The sequence below is a fragment of the Schistocerca gregaria genome, chromosome 2 (genome assembly GCF_023897955.1).
Source record: "Schistocerca gregaria isolate iqSchGreg1 chromosome 2, iqSchGreg1.2, whole genome shotgun sequence".
Classification (NCBI taxonomy): Eukaryota; Metazoa; Arthropoda; class Insecta; order Orthoptera; family Acrididae; genus Schistocerca; species Schistocerca gregaria.
Window position 1 is genome coordinate 507,011,056 of NC_064921.1, and position 19,103 is coordinate 507,030,158.

Below are 19,103 nucleotides of genomic sequence, written 5' to 3' on the forward strand. Positions count from 1 at the left end.
GATTACTTTATATATCAGGCATCACTTACAAGGAAATGAACAAACCTATTCTGTCAAAACAGACCATGACTTTTAGGTAAGCCTCAGTTAACAATATATTATTTCTTGGCCTGGAAAATAAAACAAAATTGATCATTGGCTAGCTGGTATTTTTAAGGATATCTGAAAAAACATTATTTTCTTGTGGCCCTTGCCTATCAATCACTGGTATGAATTTGAAACGCACTAATCCCATCTTTGTTCACACTTCAAGAAATACTCTTATATCTTCAACACTGCAGTGCAGCAGATGCGGAGCCATGTAACTGTTTTATTTCATGCTATCAAGATCTACATGAGCAAAGAGCTCAACCCACCAACAGAAAGCGCTGTGAAGATTATATGATATGCAAAAAGATCACAAAACTATAAGATCAGCATTTGAATATAATGTAGACATTGACCCTCTGCAAAGTAAGTGAAACGGCTACGATATTTAAAATCCTGGTATGAAATCTGATTACAAACTATTCACAAAAGTATAGTTACAAACCACAATTATCAGACAACAATAGGCAGTAACATAACAACTGTCAAAAGCATTCTGTGTGTGTGTGTGTGTGTGTGTGTGTGTGTGTGTGTGTGTGTGTGTGTGTTTCAATGTCACTGCACACAGTGTAAAATTAGAATTCAGGATAAAATAGGAGGTGGTCAAAAATAAATGCAATGTTTAATTTATGACTCTGTGTGCTTCTCTTTCAAGTTGAACAAAACTCATTTAAAACATTGAGGACAAATTTTATAAAATAAATGATTCTGTCTGATGTAATCTAAACTTCTGCTACCAATGCAAAAGATAAGACGCCAGGTTTTAGCAAATCTTGTGTATACAATGATGACAAGGAGACCACATGCAAATCGGATTTTTGTAATTTTTTTATATTTATGGTATATGAAGTTCAGAACTCAAATCGCAACATCCCACAGCAGCTCAACGCAATTCTAAAAAATTCTTGAGAAACTCAACTTCAAAATTTTCTGAGCGTCTTTAGTGGCCTACAGTACGGTCAATCTTTTTCAGCACACAGTGTCATTGTCCAGGAGAATGCTTGCTGTCACACAGGGTTCATGTGTTCAAATACAAACCAACATAATTTTTTAAACAAAGGTGCATGTTCTGCGAGCATTGCAAAGAAGTATAAAATATATATAGGGAAAAAATGATAGCACTCAAAATTGGTAATCGTTAGATCACTGCTTTGAATCTCATTTCAGTAAGAGGTGTATGGTGTCAATGGGCCATAGGCAGTTCAGGCATTGGGTAATGAGGTAGCGCAATGAAGATCAGAAAATAGTATTTCCCGGTTTAGTACTTCGCACAATGTAAGGCATGAGCTTTGATGGAATCAAGCAAATGATGAAATGTCTCTCTCTAATGTACTTGTACAATTCTTACAAAGTAGTAGCAGAAATTTGATAGTGAAATTGGATCCCTACTTTAGTCTGGTGTCGTCATAAAAAAACTATCATGGGACAAGAAATTGATGAATATGACAGATTATTAAATGAAGGCTTAACAGACTGAACGGATATAATCTTTAAAATCTATGCTAGGAGAATATAATGTTAAAGATACTAACACTGCTCTTGGATTTAACAGAAAAGTCCATATTTTCAACAAAACATCCTGGTGGTCCCCAATTCTTTTCCGCAGATAGTGAAGTGTTCTGATTTTCATCTTATGTGGTGCAATTAATCTTTATATTTTTAAACCACTCACCTCTCCTCATAGAGATGCTTTCATTCCGAACACTGTTTCGGTCATACAGCTTTAATGCCAAAAAGTTTCACAATGTATGAGAATCTTTAGCAAAACACTTAAACTTTGAAACAACAATCTCAATACATTAGCCATTTAATGGTCAATCAATTCTTTCTATGTTTTTCTCAGGACAGCTCTATCCTCCTCTGCTTATGGTTTTATTCACTCTTTCTGATTCTTACTTCTCATATTCACTTGAAAATCCCATTCATCTCTATATTATTGTCTTTGTTCATTATGACTATTGGACTTACTGTGATTAGTGTCACACAAGGTCTGGAAACTTCTTGATGCATAACAGTATCGACAAAATAAAATTCTGAGCTGCAGGAATCTGTCCTCAAATTTTATGGCAACATTATCATGCTATTCACAGTACTAGCATTTCAGCTTACATTGCCAGGCACCAGAACAACAGTACCTCATGCATGTCTTTTTATGTCCTTGAGCAACAGAATTACATCATATCCCTCAAAGTGTGTAGCAACTTTTCACTCTGATGACTGGTGACAAAGTACTATGGCTTACATTTCATGATACACTGAAAGCAATGAAAGAGAGTCATCCTGATTCATGACTGCTCAGTTGCCACACTCAGCTCACAGTCACTAGTTGGAGATGGTTCCAGGTGCTCCTCAGATACGCTCAATAGGACTGATGTCAACTGACCTGTGAAAGAAATAGGAGGAGCATGGAGAAGCATCTTGTATCTGCTGTGTATTGCTCAAACCATTCTGACACTATGCTTCTAAAGAGTGCTGTTAACAAATAAATGGATACACTTGATTCGACAGGGGGTTTCAGCATCATACGCTGATTATATCTTAGCATATGATACAGACGTATATTACAGTACAAGCACTATTTTTAATTTACGCTTTTGTGTAAGATACTTTGTGTGTTGACATTTTGTTTTCATTTTGTTATTTTGTTTTCATTTTGTTACAGTTTTAACATGGAACAATATTTCAGACAGTATTTCAGAATGAAAATTAAAGCTTCACATTGCTTTGTTGTGATGCTCCAGATCTATAAACCATTCCTCTTATAATCCGACCTGTTTTGCATTCTGACCATGCTCCTTAGACCATAGGGAATGGATTAGTGAGGCTCTACTGTATATATTATATGCAACTGTTAGCAACAACCTGAATAAAGGACCTTACAGTTAGAAGGGGGGCTTGCGTGCCTCAGCGATACAGATAGCTGTACCACAACGGAGGGGTATCTGTTGAAAGGCCAGACAAAGGCGTGGTTCCTGAAGACACGCAGCAGCCTTTTCTGTAGTTGCAGGGGCAACAGTCTGGATGATTGACTGATATGGCCTTGCAACAATAACCAAAATAGCCTTGCACTGCTGGTACTGCGAACGGCTGAAAGCAAGGGGACACAACAGCCGTAATTTTTCCCGAGGACATGCAGCTTTTGCTGTCTGGTTAAATGATGATGGCATCCTCTTGGGTACAACATTCCAGAGGTAAAATAGTCCCCCATTCGGATCTTTGGGCGGGGACTACTCAGGACGACGTTATTATCAGGAGAAAGAAAACGGAGTGTGGAATGTCAGATCCCTTAACTGGGCAGGTACGTTAAAAAATTTAAAAAGGGAAATGGATAGGTTTAAGTTAGATATAGTGGGAATTAGTGAATTTCGGTGGCAGGAGGAACAAGACTTCTGGTCAGGTGAATATAGGTTTATAAATACAAAATCAAATAGGGGAAATGCAGGAGTAGGTTTAGTAATGAATAGGAAAAAAAGGAATGAGGATAAGCTGCTACAAACAGCATAGTCAATGCATTATTGTGGCCAAGATAGACACCAAGCCCACGCCTACCACAGTAGTACAAGTTTATATGCCAACTAGCTCTGCAGATGATGAAGAAATTGATGAAATGTATGATGAGATAAAAGAAATTATTCAGATAGTGAAGGGAGACGAAAATTTCATACTCATGGGTGACTGGAGCTCGATAGTAGGAAAAGGAAGAGAAGGAAACGTAGTAGGCGAATATGGAATGGGAGTAAGGAATGAAAGAGGCAGCCGCCTGGTAGAATTTTGCACAGAGCATAACTTAATCATAGCTGACACTTGGTACAAGAATTATAAAAGAAGGTTGTATACATGGAAAAAGCCTGGAATTACTGACAGATTTCAAATAGATTATATAATGGTAAGACAGAGATTTAAACCAGGTTTTAAATTGTAAGACATTTCTAGGGGCAGGTGTGGACTCTGACCACAATCTATTGGTTATGAACTGTAGATTAAAACTAAATAAACTGCAAAAAGGTGGGAATTTAAGGAGATGGGACCTGGATAAACTGAAAGAACCAGAGGTTGTACAGAGTTTCAGGGAGAGCATAAGGGAGCAATTGACAGGAATGGGGGAAAGAAATACAGAATAAGAAGAATGGGTAGCTCTGAGGGATGAAGTAGTGAAGGCAGCAGAGGATCAAGTAGGTAAAAAGACGAGGGCTAGTAGAAATCCTTAGGTAACAGAAGAAATATTGAATTTAATTGATGAAAGGAGAAAATATAAAAATGCAATAAATGAAGCAGGTAAAAACGAATACTAACATCTAAACAGTGAGCAAAGAAGGGAACGCAGAAAGGTGGATGGTGTATATAGAGGGTCTAAACAAGGGTGATATTCTTGAGGACAATATTATAGAAATGGAAGAGAATGCAGATGAAGATTAAATAGGAGATATGATACTGCGTGAAGAGTTTGACAGAGCACTGAAAGACCTGAGTCAAAACAAGGCCCCAGGAGTAGGCGACATTGCATTAGAACTACTGACAGCCTTGGGAGAGCCAGGCCTAACAAAACTCTACCATCTACCGAGCAAGATGTGTGAGACAGGCGAAATAACCTCAGACTTCAAGAAGAATATGATAATTCCAATCCCAAAGAAAGCAGGTGTTGACAGATGTGAAAATTACCGAACTATCAGTTTAATAAGCCACGTATGCTAAATACTAACATGAATACTTTACAGACAAATGGAAAAACTGGTAGAAGCCGACCTCGGTGAAAATCAGTTTGGATTCCGTAGAAATGGTGGAACACATGAGACAATACTGACCCTATGACTTATCTTAGAAAATAGATTGAGGAGAGGCAAACCTACATTTCTAGCATTTGTAGCCTTAGAGAAAGCTTTTGACAATGCTGACTGGAATACTCTCTTTCAAATTCTGAAGGTGGCAGGCGTAAAATACAGAGAGCGAAATTTACAATTTGTACAGAAAGCAGATGGCAGTTATAAGAGTCAAGGGGCATGAAAGGGAAGCAGTGGTTGGGAAGAGAGAGAGAGAGAGAGAGAGAGAGAGAGAGAGAGAGAGAGAGAGAGAGAGAAAGAGGATTGTAGCCTGTCCCCGATGTTATTCAATCTATATATTGAGCAATCAATAAAGGAAACAAAAGAAAAATTCTGAGTAGGAATTAAAATCCACAGAGAAGATATAAAAACTCTGAGGTTCGCCAATGACATTGTAATTCTGTCAGAGACAGCAAAGGACTTGGAAGAGCAGCTGAACGGAATTGACAGTGTCTTGAAAGGAGGATATAAGATGAACATCAACAAAAGCAAAACAAGGATAATGGAATATAGTCAAATTAAATCGGGTGATGCTGAGAGAATTAGATTAGGAAATGAGACGCTTAAAGTAGTAAAGAAGTTTTGCTATTTGGGGAGCAAAATAACTGATGATGGTCGAAGCAGAGATGATATAAAATATAGACTGGCAATAGCAAGGAAAGCGTTTCTTAAGCAGAAGAAGAAGAAGAAGAAGAAGAAGAAGAAGAAGAAGAAGAAGAAGAAGAAGAAGAAGTGAAGTTTGTTAACATCGAGTATAGATTTAAATGTCAGGAAGTCATTTCTGAAAGTATTTGTATGGAGCGTGGCCATGTATGGAAGTGAAACGTGGACGATAAATAGTTTAGACAAGAAGAGAATAGAAGCTTTTGAAATTTGGTGCAACAAAAGAATGCTTAAGATTAGATGGGTGGATCACATAACTAATGAGGTGGTACTGAATAGGATTGGAGAGAAGAGAAGTTTGTGGCACAACTTTACTAGAAGGAGGGATCGGTTGGTAGGGCACATTCTGAGGCCTCACGGGATCACTAATTTAGTATTGGAGGGCAACGTGGAGGGTAAAAATCATAGAGGGAGACCAAGAGATGAATACACTAAACAGATTCAGAAAGATGAAGGTTGCAATAGGTACTGGGGGATGAAGAACCTTGCACAGGATAGAGTAGCATGGAGAGCTGCAGCAAACCAGTGTCTGGACTGAAAACCACAACCACAACAACACGTATCAACAACATGTTATTGTGCAGTGGATATGTTTCCAGCAGTGGTAGTTCTCACTGAATTGAAGTGCTTATGGTACACCTTTGACACAGTGGCAGGATAATAGTCAAGTAGCAGTGGAACCTCAGGGATGGAGCGTCCTATGCAGAAGGGCTATGCAAACTGACTGTAGCCAAATGTACAGATACTGTTTTGGCAAGCCAAACCTGTGCTTGACTGTCATACTAGGGTATGTCATTTTAGATAGCAAAAATAAAATTGAGATATTTGTGAATGAGAGGGTCCAAAAAAAGAGCCTTTTAATGTGTAATATTCTGATTTAAAGGGTTTTTCTTTCTTGATAAACATTCGCTCAGTGAACTTACACTTGATTATAATGTGTATGTACAATTCCAACAAAAGGGGATAAATTAATATAAATCAAAGCAAATTTTACTCAAAAATTGGTTTAACGAACTCCAATAATTTTCTTCATATTCTGTCTCTATTATCAAACACTGAAAACACTTTGTAACAAATGTAAAAAGCTTCAGTTGTTAATATTCATCAAATGCTGCTTTGATTCATTCCTAGAAATGATTCTGCTGTGTGCTTCCTGATCTCCAATGTATCCTCTTTGTATCTCAGGAGTACACACTTTGACAGATGCCGTTGTTCCTTGTTTCATACCCCTGCAATGGCAGTTTCTGCACGAGCTATCGCCTCTATTTGTCACACTTACATCACAGATGGTTTGAAAATGGACACACGCATCTGAAACTACTCACCATCAAAAAATATAAAATAGGTACTTCTCAATATAAATTATGACAAAGCTATAACCATTTATTTCAATTTCTCATTTCTGTTGTTTTGAGTTTACAAGTGAAAGTTCATATACTTTTCCTGAGCAGCCTATCAATTCCAAAAGTGAAGTTGCATAGGGATTTAATATAGGTGTCTTCCTAGAGTGAACAGACAGGTCTGATATATCACTATCTTCATTCCTCATCTTCTGGTTTCCTCCTTTTCTTTCTTCTCGCGCTTCTCTGCATAAAAGTATCTGAAGCACCATTTCACTAAATGTGAACCACAATGAATGTTATATTGCTGGCACAAAAATATCCACGACTGCCTTCTTCAGTGATTTTAGGAGCCTTGGTAGATAAAGAATTTCGAGTTGGCTGTAAACCAGCAGGGATAGTAAATGGAATAACAAGCACATGTAATGCCATCAAATTGTTAGCTTTCAGGCCATGTTTCCAAAGCCATATGCGCCAAATCCTATTTGCTGTTAACCACTGAGGATGACTTTCAGGACCAATTTCTAACACTGCCATATCAGTTGGAAGTGCACCTGTCCTTATAGCCTGGGTTACCTTGTAACCATAAGCCTGATCTTTGTCAACAGTGTCACTTGGTGGAACCAGAATCTCTGGAAAGTAAATTCTGAGAAATGATGGATTGATTTCAAGTTCTGTTGCACTATCAAGCAAACTGTCAAGCTTACCACTCCTCTTGTTGTTAGACAAAGTTTTCCCATTAGACTTTATGGTTCAGCTCTGTCTCAACCCAACGCATTGACTACTCCTTCCCAACCAGTGTTAGAATTCATTAAGTCACCACCAATTGTCTGCTAACTTACATCAATGCTGTTTCTCCTTAAAAAAAGCCACAAGATGGTTTCCTTTATGTTACAGCAGTCTCTGGAGTAAAATAGCAGTTAGCTTTCATCTGGCTGACTGCAAACAGTGTTTCCCAATAATTGGAAACATATAACTTGGGTTATCTGCTTGTAACAGAACTTCAGTGTAATCTTGGCACCCATCAAAGAAGAAACATTCCATCTCGCCTATTCTGCATTGATCATGAAATTCTTCATTAACTGATTCACGACATTCTGCTGCGTCCTTTATACTTTATTGTGATCAACTATGGGTCTCCTGTCTCCCTCCATGATTAATCCAGCATCCAATATACAGGGTGGTCCATTGATAGTGACCGGGACAAATATCTCCCGAAATAAGCATCAAACGAAAAAACTACAAAGAACAAAACTCGTCTAACTTGAAGGGGGAAACCAGATGGCGCTATGGTTGACCCGCTAGATGGCGTTGCCATAGATCGAACAGATATCAACTGCGTTTTTTCTTTTTTTCTTTTTTTTTTAATGGGAACCCCAATTTTTATTACATATTCCTGTAGTACGTAAAGAAATATGAATATTTTAGTTGGACCGCTTTTTTCGCTTTGTGATAGATGGCACTGTAATAATCACAAATTTGTAAGTACATGGTATAATGTATCATTCCGCCAGTGCGGACAGTATTTGCTTCGTGATACATTACCGTGTTAAAATGGACTGTTTACCAATTGCGGAAAAGGTCAATATCGTGTTGATGTATGGCTATTGTGATCAAAATGCCCAACGGGCATGTGCTATGTATGCTGCTTGGTATCCTGGACCAAGTGTCCGGACCGTTCGGCAGATAGTTACGTTATTTAAGGAAACAGGAAGTGTTCAGCTACATGTGAAACATCAAAAACGACCTGCAACAAATGATAATGCCCAAGTAGGTGTTTTAGCTTCTATCGCAGCTAATCCACACATCAGATGCATACAAATTGCACGAGGATCAGGGATCTCAAAAACCTCGGTGTCGAGAATGCTACATCAACATCGATTGCACCCGTACTACATTTCTATGCACCAGGAATTGCATGGCGACGACTTTGAACGTTGTGTACAGCTCTGCCACTGGGCACAAGAGAAATTACGCACCTTTTTTTGCACGCATTCTATTTAGCGATTATTCACCAACAGCGGTAACGTAAACCGGCATAATATGCACTATTGGGCAACGGAAAATCGACGATGGCTGCGACAAGTGGAAGATCAGCAACCTTGGCGGGTTAATGTATGGTGCGGCATTATGGGAGGAAGGATAATTGGCCCCCATTTTATCGATGGCAATCTAAATGGTGCAACGTATGTTGATTTCCTACGTAATGTTCTACCAATGTTACTACAAGATGTTTCACTGCATGACAGAATGGCGATGTACTTCCAACATGATGGATGTCCGGCACATAGCTCGCGTGCGGTTGAAGCGGTATTGAGTAACAGATTTCATGACAGGTGGATTGGTCGTCGAAGCACCATACCATGGCCCGGACGTTCAGCGGATCTGACGTACCCGGATTTCTTTCTGTGGGGAAAGTTGAAGGATATTTGCTATCATGATCCAATGACAACGCCTAACAACATGCGTCAGCACATTGTCAATGCATGTGCAAACATTACGGAAGGCGAACTGCTCACTGTTGAGAGGAATGTCGTTACACGTACTGCCAAATGCGTTGAAGTCGACAGACATCATTTTGAGCATTTATTGCATTAATGTAGTATTTACAGGTAAGCACGCTGTAACAGCATGATTTTTCAGAAATGATAGGTTCAAAAAGGTACATGTATCACATTGGAACAACCGAAATAAAATGTTCAAACGTAGCTATGTTCTGTATTTTAATTTAAAAAACCAACCTGTTACCAACTGTTTGTCTAAAATTATGAGCCATATATTTGTGGCTATTACAGCACCATCTACCACAAAGCGAAAAAAGTGGTCCAACTAAAACATTCATATTTCTTTATGTTCTACACGAATATGTAATAAAAAATAGGGGTTCCTATTTTAAAAAAAAGAAGAAAAAAAAGCAGCTGATATCCGTTTGATCTATGGCAGCGCCATCTGATTTCCCCCTTCAAGCTAGACAAGTTTCGTTCTTTGTAGTTTTTTTTGTTTGACACTTATTTCGTGAGATATTTGGCCTAGTCACAATCAATGGACCACCCTGTATAGCTGTTGTAATGGCAGATGCAGCACATAGAGTGACATCATACCTATTACTCTGCATTGCAACATTGCGCAATAGTAACGTATTATACCAACTTGTACTTCAAGTAGAAGGTACATCATAATCTTCACACGATACTGGTACTTCAAGTAGAGGGTAAATCATAGTCATCCCGTAATATCTGCAAGGAGTCTTTCAGAGTCTTCATCTTTAACATCAGTTGCCTCTTCATATTGTTTTTTGGAGAAAAGAATTTCATTTTATTGTAATGTTAACTCTTCCTTCATTTTCTGCCAATACTCGGAAATTCCTCTTAATTCATTTTCTCGACTCTTGTGTTTTTTTAATTTGTCTTCTGTGCTCGAGTAGATCTGGTATTCCAATCTGAGGCCAGCCAAGAGAGCCAACTTTCTTTGAACTTGAATAAACACCAGTTCTTTGACATGGATCTTCACATCCTTAGAATAAGAGCAGGAGATGTGCACTCCATGTTTACAGTTAGCATCACCTAGACGTGGATCCTCAAATTCTGAATATACCTTAATCTCACACTCGCAATTGAGGAGGAGGATGATGATGATGATGATGATGATGATGATGATGATGATGACGTTTGGTTTATGGGACTCTCAAATGCTCGGTTATCAGGACCCGTACAAATTCCCAATCTTTACACAGTCCTATCTTGCCACTTTCATGAATGATGATGAAATGATGAGGACAATACAAACACCCAGTTACCTGGCAGAGAAAGTCCTCAATCCATTTCTTGTAAATATAATAGGGAATTGCTAACCAGTTGTATGACAACAGCCCCCTCATTTTTTGAAAAACAAAGTCAACATGTTTGACATGCCCTATTGTCACACTGGGATCAGTATAAAATCTGCAAGTATTCGAGTCATTCAATTCACCAAATTATGCCATTCATCATAGTGACAGAAGAGCTCTCTCTCAAACACTCATTTGTATCAAATTAAAACTGTTCATGAATATCTAACATTAAACACTGACAAATAGGGAAATAAAATACAATCCCTTTCAACAGCCAGCTTTCATTTTCATCCCTCTCATAGTAAGGTGATTTTCTTAGTGTGAATGACTAATGAAACTGCAAATGTATCATCAAATGAAATTTGATGTTTTGTAAGACTTAGCGCATTATATTATTATAATGCTTTTCTTCTTATATTTAAAGTTTCATTAATTTAAAAGAAATCAATACTATTTAATGCCCTGTCACTGTAAATATAGCCTCCTGAACCCTGTTGTGCTCAGATGGCTCTTTGCAGTCCAGTTGTTATTTATACACCTGCAACATGTTACATTCACACTAGTATAAGATAAAGTTTTTTCCATGATTCATCAATTGAAAAACACAAGGTCATCTTCCATTCACAAATTAGACTATTGCTGCTGAGGTCAATTTTTATATTGTTTAGTAGGTTAATACAAGGGTTCTGTCACATTTACATATAAAGCTATGGCAAATTCAATTTAAAAAATTGAAGGAAGTTGACTATGCCCTTTCAAAGGAACCATCCCGGCATTTGCCTGAAGCTATTTAGGGGAATCACGGAAAACCTAAATCAGGAAGGCCGGACATGGGTCTGAACTGTCGTCCTCCCGAATATGAGTCCAGTGTGCTAACCACTGTGCTACCCCCCTCAGTACGACTCCTGCCTGTTCTACTGGAAAGAATGATTCTCTTTGTTTATATTGACAGTGCTGTAAGAACTGAGTTGTGGCAATCGAAAACAGATGCAAAATACAGTCATAAGAAACAGTCTGTTATGAAACATAAATCTATGAGTTTTCAGTGTACAACTGGTTCACTCAGGCAGTGTGACACCTACTTTAGATTAATGGTAGACTCGTGAAGAAGAGAACACGAACAAATATGCAGCAAGAAGAAAATTTGGTGTCACAGAAATGAATGTTCACAGGTGGCATCCACTGGAGAACAAATTAAAGAACCCGAGTGCCACACACAAAACTCTGAAAGGACCACAGTAGAGCAACAGGATGTACAGTATGTACAAGAGAAATGCACTGAATGCTTCCCAATTAATTGAAAAATTACCCAAATGAAGGCACTAGAGATAAATAGGTATTTTCCAATAGCATGGATAGCAGAATACTGCTTGGTGTGGAATGATGATCAACATGGCTGCGCTGTTATGATGCAGAATAATGCTAACTATGGAACCTCCAGTGGCACTTGACAAAAAACTATTTGTGTATCGGTGTCACATAATCAATCTACAGAAACAGCTAGGTTATATGGGCAAGGCCGATCAGACATCTATTTCATCTGGTGCCACATGTCACCGTTGATGTAAAAGGCATAAAAAATGCAAATGGAAGTAGTTCTGGCAATGAAGAGGCCAGAATAAAACTAATGCTGGGTGTTCTAGCAGATGGAAGGAAGTGTTATTCTTTGCAGGAAAATGATATCAAACAAATATCTACCTGCACATCTCATCTTTTCATGCCAGGAAATGGAAGGAATAGAAGATTAGGGTTTAACATCCAAATGACATCGAGTTCATCAGAGATGGAGCACAAGCTTAGAATGTGTCACAGCTGGGGAAGGAAATCAGCTGTGGCTTTTTAAAGGAATGATCCAGGCATTTGCATGGAGGGATTTAGGGAAATCACGGAAAATCTAAATCTGGATGCCCAGACTGTGACTTGTACCGTCGTCCTCCCTAATGCAAGTCCAGTGTGCTAACCACGGTGCCACCTCATTCGGTACCAAGAAGATAGATGGATGAAAAATGAAGTGATACTAGGTTGGTTGAAGGTTGTTTGGAACAGAATATCAGGTTCTTTGCTTAAGAGAAGGGAAATGTTGACACTAGATTCATTCGAAGGACACCTTACCCACCAAGTTAAAGGTCAGATAGAAAACAGCAACACAGATCTGGTAATAATTCCTAGCAGCATGATTTCACAAATTCAAGCAATGGATGTTGTGAATGTTTTAATGTTTACCTGTGAAAGCTTTACAGTTAGTGCCTTCTGCACAGACACCATGCCCTTACTACTGGCAACAAGATAAAGGAAACCTCAATAGTCATGCTGTGTCAGCGGATCCATGCTGTTTGGCACAGAATCTTATGTGAATCTATTGTGAAAGGAATCTGAAACTGTTGCATAAACTATGCCACGGAAGGCTGAGAAGATGACATACTATGGAAAGAGTGTCAGAAAGGAAGAAATGTCACTATACTTACAAACCAATGTTGGGCTATGAAAACTTTGAACTCCTTTTTCTTAAAATTTCCAGGTGAAACAAAAATGTTTTCTTAGAAAACAACATAAAATGATATATAAAGTTGCTACATATGTAACAGTATAGTACAATCCTACTTATTTACAGATTACAGAAATCCATGCACTTTCAAACATCTGTTTCATCACAAAGTTATGGGTTACCGGAATTACAAGTTTTCTCACAGAAAGGCAAAGTTACAAGTTTTTCATTGGCTATCATCGAACTAAAGATGTTGATTCCAGTGATTATGATTGATGTGTCTGTGTGGTGTACAATGGTAGTAGCAATGAGTGCCAGTGCGATCATTTGCTTTCTAGATTGCATTTATAGCTGGCACTACTTTACACTCTACAATATACATCCAAATAAGTGATTCATCCACCAACAGTCATCCGCTGGAAGGCAGAAGGGGGCGGAGTGCCAGTGAGGTCAGTCAGTTGGGGATGGAGTTCAGTCGGGGACAAAGCAGGAGTCAGGATGGAACTCCAGTGGGGTCTGCACAGCCAGTACTCGCCTGACCGCTGGCGACACACATGCACTGTACAACGAAAGGAGATTGGAGCAGGAACGACTGTTGGTTGGTCGTTCGGTCGCTTGTCTCATGAGGCGATGTGTATTTGGTCTTTTGATAATACTTGGGCCTCCTCAGTTGGTGATCTTGCCAGACATGCGTCGGTTCCTTCCTTGTGCAGAGATGTCTGGTAGTCAATGGGCTGGTGTTCCTTCTGCATGGTTGGGTCCAAGCCAGTGTGCCCAGGTCGCTGTGTCTCGAAACTCCGAATGGACATGGAGTTGAATCAGGTTGGAGCTGCAGTCAGCTTCAGATAGCCAAGACTCGCCCGACCGTTGAAGACACATGTAACTTGAGTGGGAACTACCTGGGTTGGTCGTTCGGTCGGTCGTCTCATCGGACGACGTTTATCTGGTCACCGGGGTGTGTCGAAGTGATTCGTCCTTGTTCTTCCACAGTGATTGCTTTTATGATTGTTCGAGTTCTTGTGCAATTGTGTTTACGTGGAACCCTGTGTAGCTTCGGTGATTTCCACTGAGCAAATAAATGCTGTCTGCATACTGGAGTAGGCAGTTGGTTGGCTGCGACAGGGGGAATTGATTAGGTTGTTGGTTGGCTCTTCAGCTTTCCCTAGATCATGCTGCCACTCCATTATCTAGTGTTTTGCCTGGCTGCCTGGCTCACCTGAACTGTTGTTTGCTCCCCAGACCAACCCTTGGAACACTTCTGGGCACCACCATTTGTTTGTGATTGTCATTTTATTTGGTCACAGGTACAGTGCCCAGCCTTCAGCTGTGTATTAATATTGTCTTTTTTATGTTTAGTATATGGCCTTCAGCCGACTTCATGACAACTATTTTAAGATTAGGCCTTCAGCCGTGTTTGTTTCAGAATCTGTGGCTTTAATATGTAAATCCTTTTCTGTAAGGTTTCACTTTAATTATCTTGAATTCTTGAAACAGCCTTCAGCTGTGTTCTGTAAATGTTTATCTTAAGGTTGTCTTTAATTATTCTTGAGTAATTGTTTGGGCCTTCAGCCTTCAAGATACTTCAAGTTTTCTTAAGATGGTTTTGTTATACTGTGTAAAAGCTTATCTTAAAAGCCTCTGTTTTATTATTTTAATATTTTAAACATAGCTGCACAACAGCAATGGATTCATGTAATAAAATCATAAACAGCCGACCAGTTGCAATCGATAAAGAAATTCTTTACCTAGGTTTCCACAAATATAAATTTGTCTTCTTCAGAAGGTAGCCTAAAGACAATAAACATCATAGCTTACATTAGAAAAGTATGAAACTTTTAGGCCAAGGATAAATTTTAACACAAATTAGAGAACTCCTGCATTACAGAAGTATGATAACGATGACTGGTACTTACAATTTTACATTAGTAAGGACTAATGTACCATCGCCGTTTTTACTGTGTAAAAAAAGTTTTATTGAGCTTTCAGCTGAAGAATTTATTTGAATTTTTCTTAGCTGATCTGAAATATTATTTCGGCCTTTAGCCGAAAAGATATCGCAATTTTACTTAAGTAAGGCCTTCAGCTGTTACTCTAAATGATGGATGTTTTAAGAGGAATCATTTAAACTTATTCTGGAGAAGTTACTTCGGCCCTCAGCTGTGAATTGATCTTTGTTGTTTTAAAGAGAAACTGTACATTGGTTTAAGCAATAAAGTTGTGTGTTCTTGTATAACTAACAGTAATTGACCTTGGCCTCTTTCCACAACCTGATCCGCTCTGACCTGCGACAATCGGGTTTCAATGTCAGCCATCACACAGAACACTGAAACCCTGAATTATTTTTCTGCATCAGCTACATATAAGGAGCAATCAAACGAAAATGAGACTAACGGGAAAAGTGAACTGTTTATTACTTCAAAAGAATCACCATACTGTTAATACATTTATCCCACTGTGAGGCAGGATGGTCAGTGCAATCATGGAAAAATGATTGCTGTTGGCTACAGAACTATGATAGCACTCAGGTGTTCATCTCCTCATCTGAAGCAAACTGATGGCCAAAAATGCCTTTCTTATGGGCTTCAAAAATATGGAAATCAGCTGGGGAGAGATCAGGACTCTATGGAGGATGTGTAAGGTCTTCCCAGAACAACTCCTGCAGCGTAATCGAAACAAGCTGCCAACGCCAACAGACTGCCCATCCACATGTTGCTGAAGTTGTTTTGAATATGTTACAGAAGGTTTGCTGGGAAGCCCTTACATATCCTCCATACAGACCCGATCCACGTTTTTGGAGCCCTGAAGAAAGACATTTGATTTGCTTCAAAGAGGTGCACGCCTGAGTACTATCATAGCTCCGGTGGCAACTGCAAATATTTTTCCATGAAGACACTATCTTTTTTCACAGTGGGATAAAAGAAATAAATTATAGCAGTTACTTTTGAAATAATAAACCACTTACATCTTTTCCCATGTGTCTTGAATTCATTTGACTACCCCTTATAGTTTACAGGAGGAAATTCATTCACCGAGTAAGATTTATGTGACCAGGTGCCAACACATTGACAGTTCCAGCACTTCAACGCCAGCTGTCACCCTGTTCCAGCAGTTCTGCAGTTGCCTACAAGTTACCTATAGTTGCTGAACAGTTCTGGTCATCAGACAGCCGGCCGCGGTGGTCTCGCAGTTCTAGGCGCACAGTCTGGAAACGTGCGACTGCTACGGTCGCAGGTTCGAATCCTGCCTCGGGCATGGATGTGTGTGATGTCCTTAGGTTAGTTAGGTTTAAGTAGTTCTAAGTTCTAGGGGACTGATGACCACAGCAGTTGAGTCCCATAGTGCTCAGAGCCATTTGAACCATTTGAATCATCAGACAGTTTACACCATATGTGGAAAACTATTTAAAGTGATAATCAAAGAAACCGTTGAGAGACTGAACTTAAACTTGCTAAACTGCACTCCATACTGAACTCCAATGAAGCTACTTAGCAATCATCTACTACAGTACATTACATTAGGTTCATCAGTGTCATGACCTCTTCACAAACCAAAAGCTGAGTCTATTTCCTGATGTACACTCTTTTAATAAATGATTGTTATTGTAGTTATGTGTTGTCAACAGTGAATTATTTTAGAGTTATTGCCCTGTGAAGAGTTTGCAGCAAGTGAGCAAGCAGAAAACTTCCGATTAGCTACAGATATATGTGGTGGGGAGTCACTTCCTTTATATTGGGCAGCTCCCTAATGTATACACAAGATAAATGGTAATGGGAAAAAAACAGAGGAATATTCTCATCAGTTTTACATTAGTGGCACTGAGGAAAACCACTGTCAGTACAGAAACTGGCAACAAGGGAAAGTCCGGGCAATGAGAAAAAGTCCGGGCAATGAGAAAAAGTCCGGGCAATGAGAAAAAGTCCGGGCAATGAGAAAAAGTCCGGGCAATGAGAAAAAGTCCGGGCAATGAGAAAAAGTCCGGGCAATGAGAAAAAGTCCGGGCAATGAGAAAAAGTCCGGGCAATGAGAAAAAGTCCGGGCAATGAGAAAAAGTCCGGGCAATGAGAAAAAGTCCGGGCAATGAGAAAAAGTCCGGGCAATGAGAAAAAGTCCGGGCAATGAGAAAAAGTCCGGGCAATGAGAAAAAGTCCGGGCAATGAGAAAAAGTCCGGGCAATGAGAAAAAGTCCGGGCAATGAGAAAAAGTCCGGGCAATGAGAAAAAGTCCGGGCAATGAGAAAAAGTCCGGGCAATGAGAAAAAGTCCGGGCAATGAGAAAAAGTCCGGGCAATGAGAAAAAGTCCGGGCAATGAGAAAAAGTCCGGGCAATGAGAAAAAGTCCGGGCAATGAGAAAAAGTCCGGGCAATGAGAAAAAGTCCGGGCAATGAGAAAAAGTCCGGGCAATGAGAAAAAGTCCGGGCAATGAGAAAAAGTCCGGGCAATGAGAAAAAGTCCGGGCAATGAGAAAAAGTCCGGGCAATGAGAAAAAGTCCGGGCAATGAGAAAAAGTCCGGGCAATGAGAAAAAGTCCGGGCAATGAGAAAAAGTCCGGGCAATGAGAAAAAGTCCGGGCAATGAGAAAAAGTCCGGGCAATGAGAAAAAGTCCGGGCAATGAGAAAAAGTCCGGGCAATGAGAAAAAGTCCGGGCAATGAGAAAAAGTCCGGGCAATGAGAAAAAGTCCGGGCAATGAGAAAAAGTCCGGGCAATGAGAAAAAGCCCGGGCAATGAGAAAAAGCCCGGGCAATGAGAAAAAGCCCGGGCAATGAGAAAAAGCCCGGGCAATGAGAAAAAGCCCGGGCAATGAGAAAATGCCCGGGCAATGAGAAAAAGCCCGGGCAATGAGAAAAAGCCCGGGCAATGAGAAAAAGCCCGGGCAATGAGAAAAAGCCCAGGCAATGAGAAAAAGTCCGGGCAATGAGAAAAAGTCCGGGCAATGAGAAAAAGTCCGGGCAATGAGAAAAAGTCCGGGCAATGAGAAAAAGTCCGGGCAATGAGAAAAAGTCCGGGCAATGAGAGAAAGTCCGGGCAATGAGAAAAAGTCCGGGCAATGAGAAAAAGTCCGGGCAATGAGAAAAAGTCCGGGCAATGAGAAAAAGTCCGGGCAATGAGAAAAAGTCCGGGCAATGACATAAATTGGCAACAAAGAAAACATGTCACAATGAGCGATGAAATTTTTATGAGGATTTAAGACAGGTTTGCCACTTGTGGATTATAACTGGCCACCTATTTTGGGGTGAATGCACTGACATTTTTGTGGCAACATTTACTTTAGAGTATAACAATTTCCTTGGACTGCTAATATAATTTCTTTTCACAAAAAAATCAAACAATGGAAAATACAGAATCGAAGATGACAACATGGTGAAAAGGATAGTTGTTACTCCCATATAAGGGAGATGCCAAATCACAGAAAGACCCAACAAAAAGATTTTCAGAAAGTTACCTTTCAACCAACAAGGCCTTAAACAAATGTAGACAACACACACACACACAAACACACACGACCACAGTCTCTTGCAGCTAGAGCCAGATTGTGAGCAGCAGGGCATTACGATAGAGGCAACAGGGTGGGGGTAAGGAGGAGGCTGGGCAGGAAGGGGGAGGGATAGGAGGGTAGGAGTGGGGGACAGTTAAGAGCTGCTGGGAGGGTGCAGGGACGACGTGAAGAGTGGGGCAGGTAGGTGTAGTCGGGCGGTTCTTAGGGCAGGGAAGAGAAGGGGGCATGTGCAGGGGTTAGCAGAAAAGGAGAGAAGTAAAAATACCTGGTTGCATTGATGGAATAGAGGTATATGTAGCGCAGAAAAAGGAATAGGGAAGGGGCTAGATGGGTAAGGACATGACTAACGAAAGCTGAGGGTAGGAAGGTTACGGTATATATTGAAG

General features: G+C 39.9%; 1 protein-coding gene across 3 annotated transcripts in view; it reads right to left on the reverse strand.

Moving 5' to 3' along the window:
- LOC126328921 (serine-protein kinase ATM) overlaps nucleotides 1-19,103 on the reverse strand; it is a 458,551-nt gene that overhangs the window by 209,798 nt on the left and 229,650 nt on the right. The gene's annotated exons all lie outside the window — the stretch shown is intronic.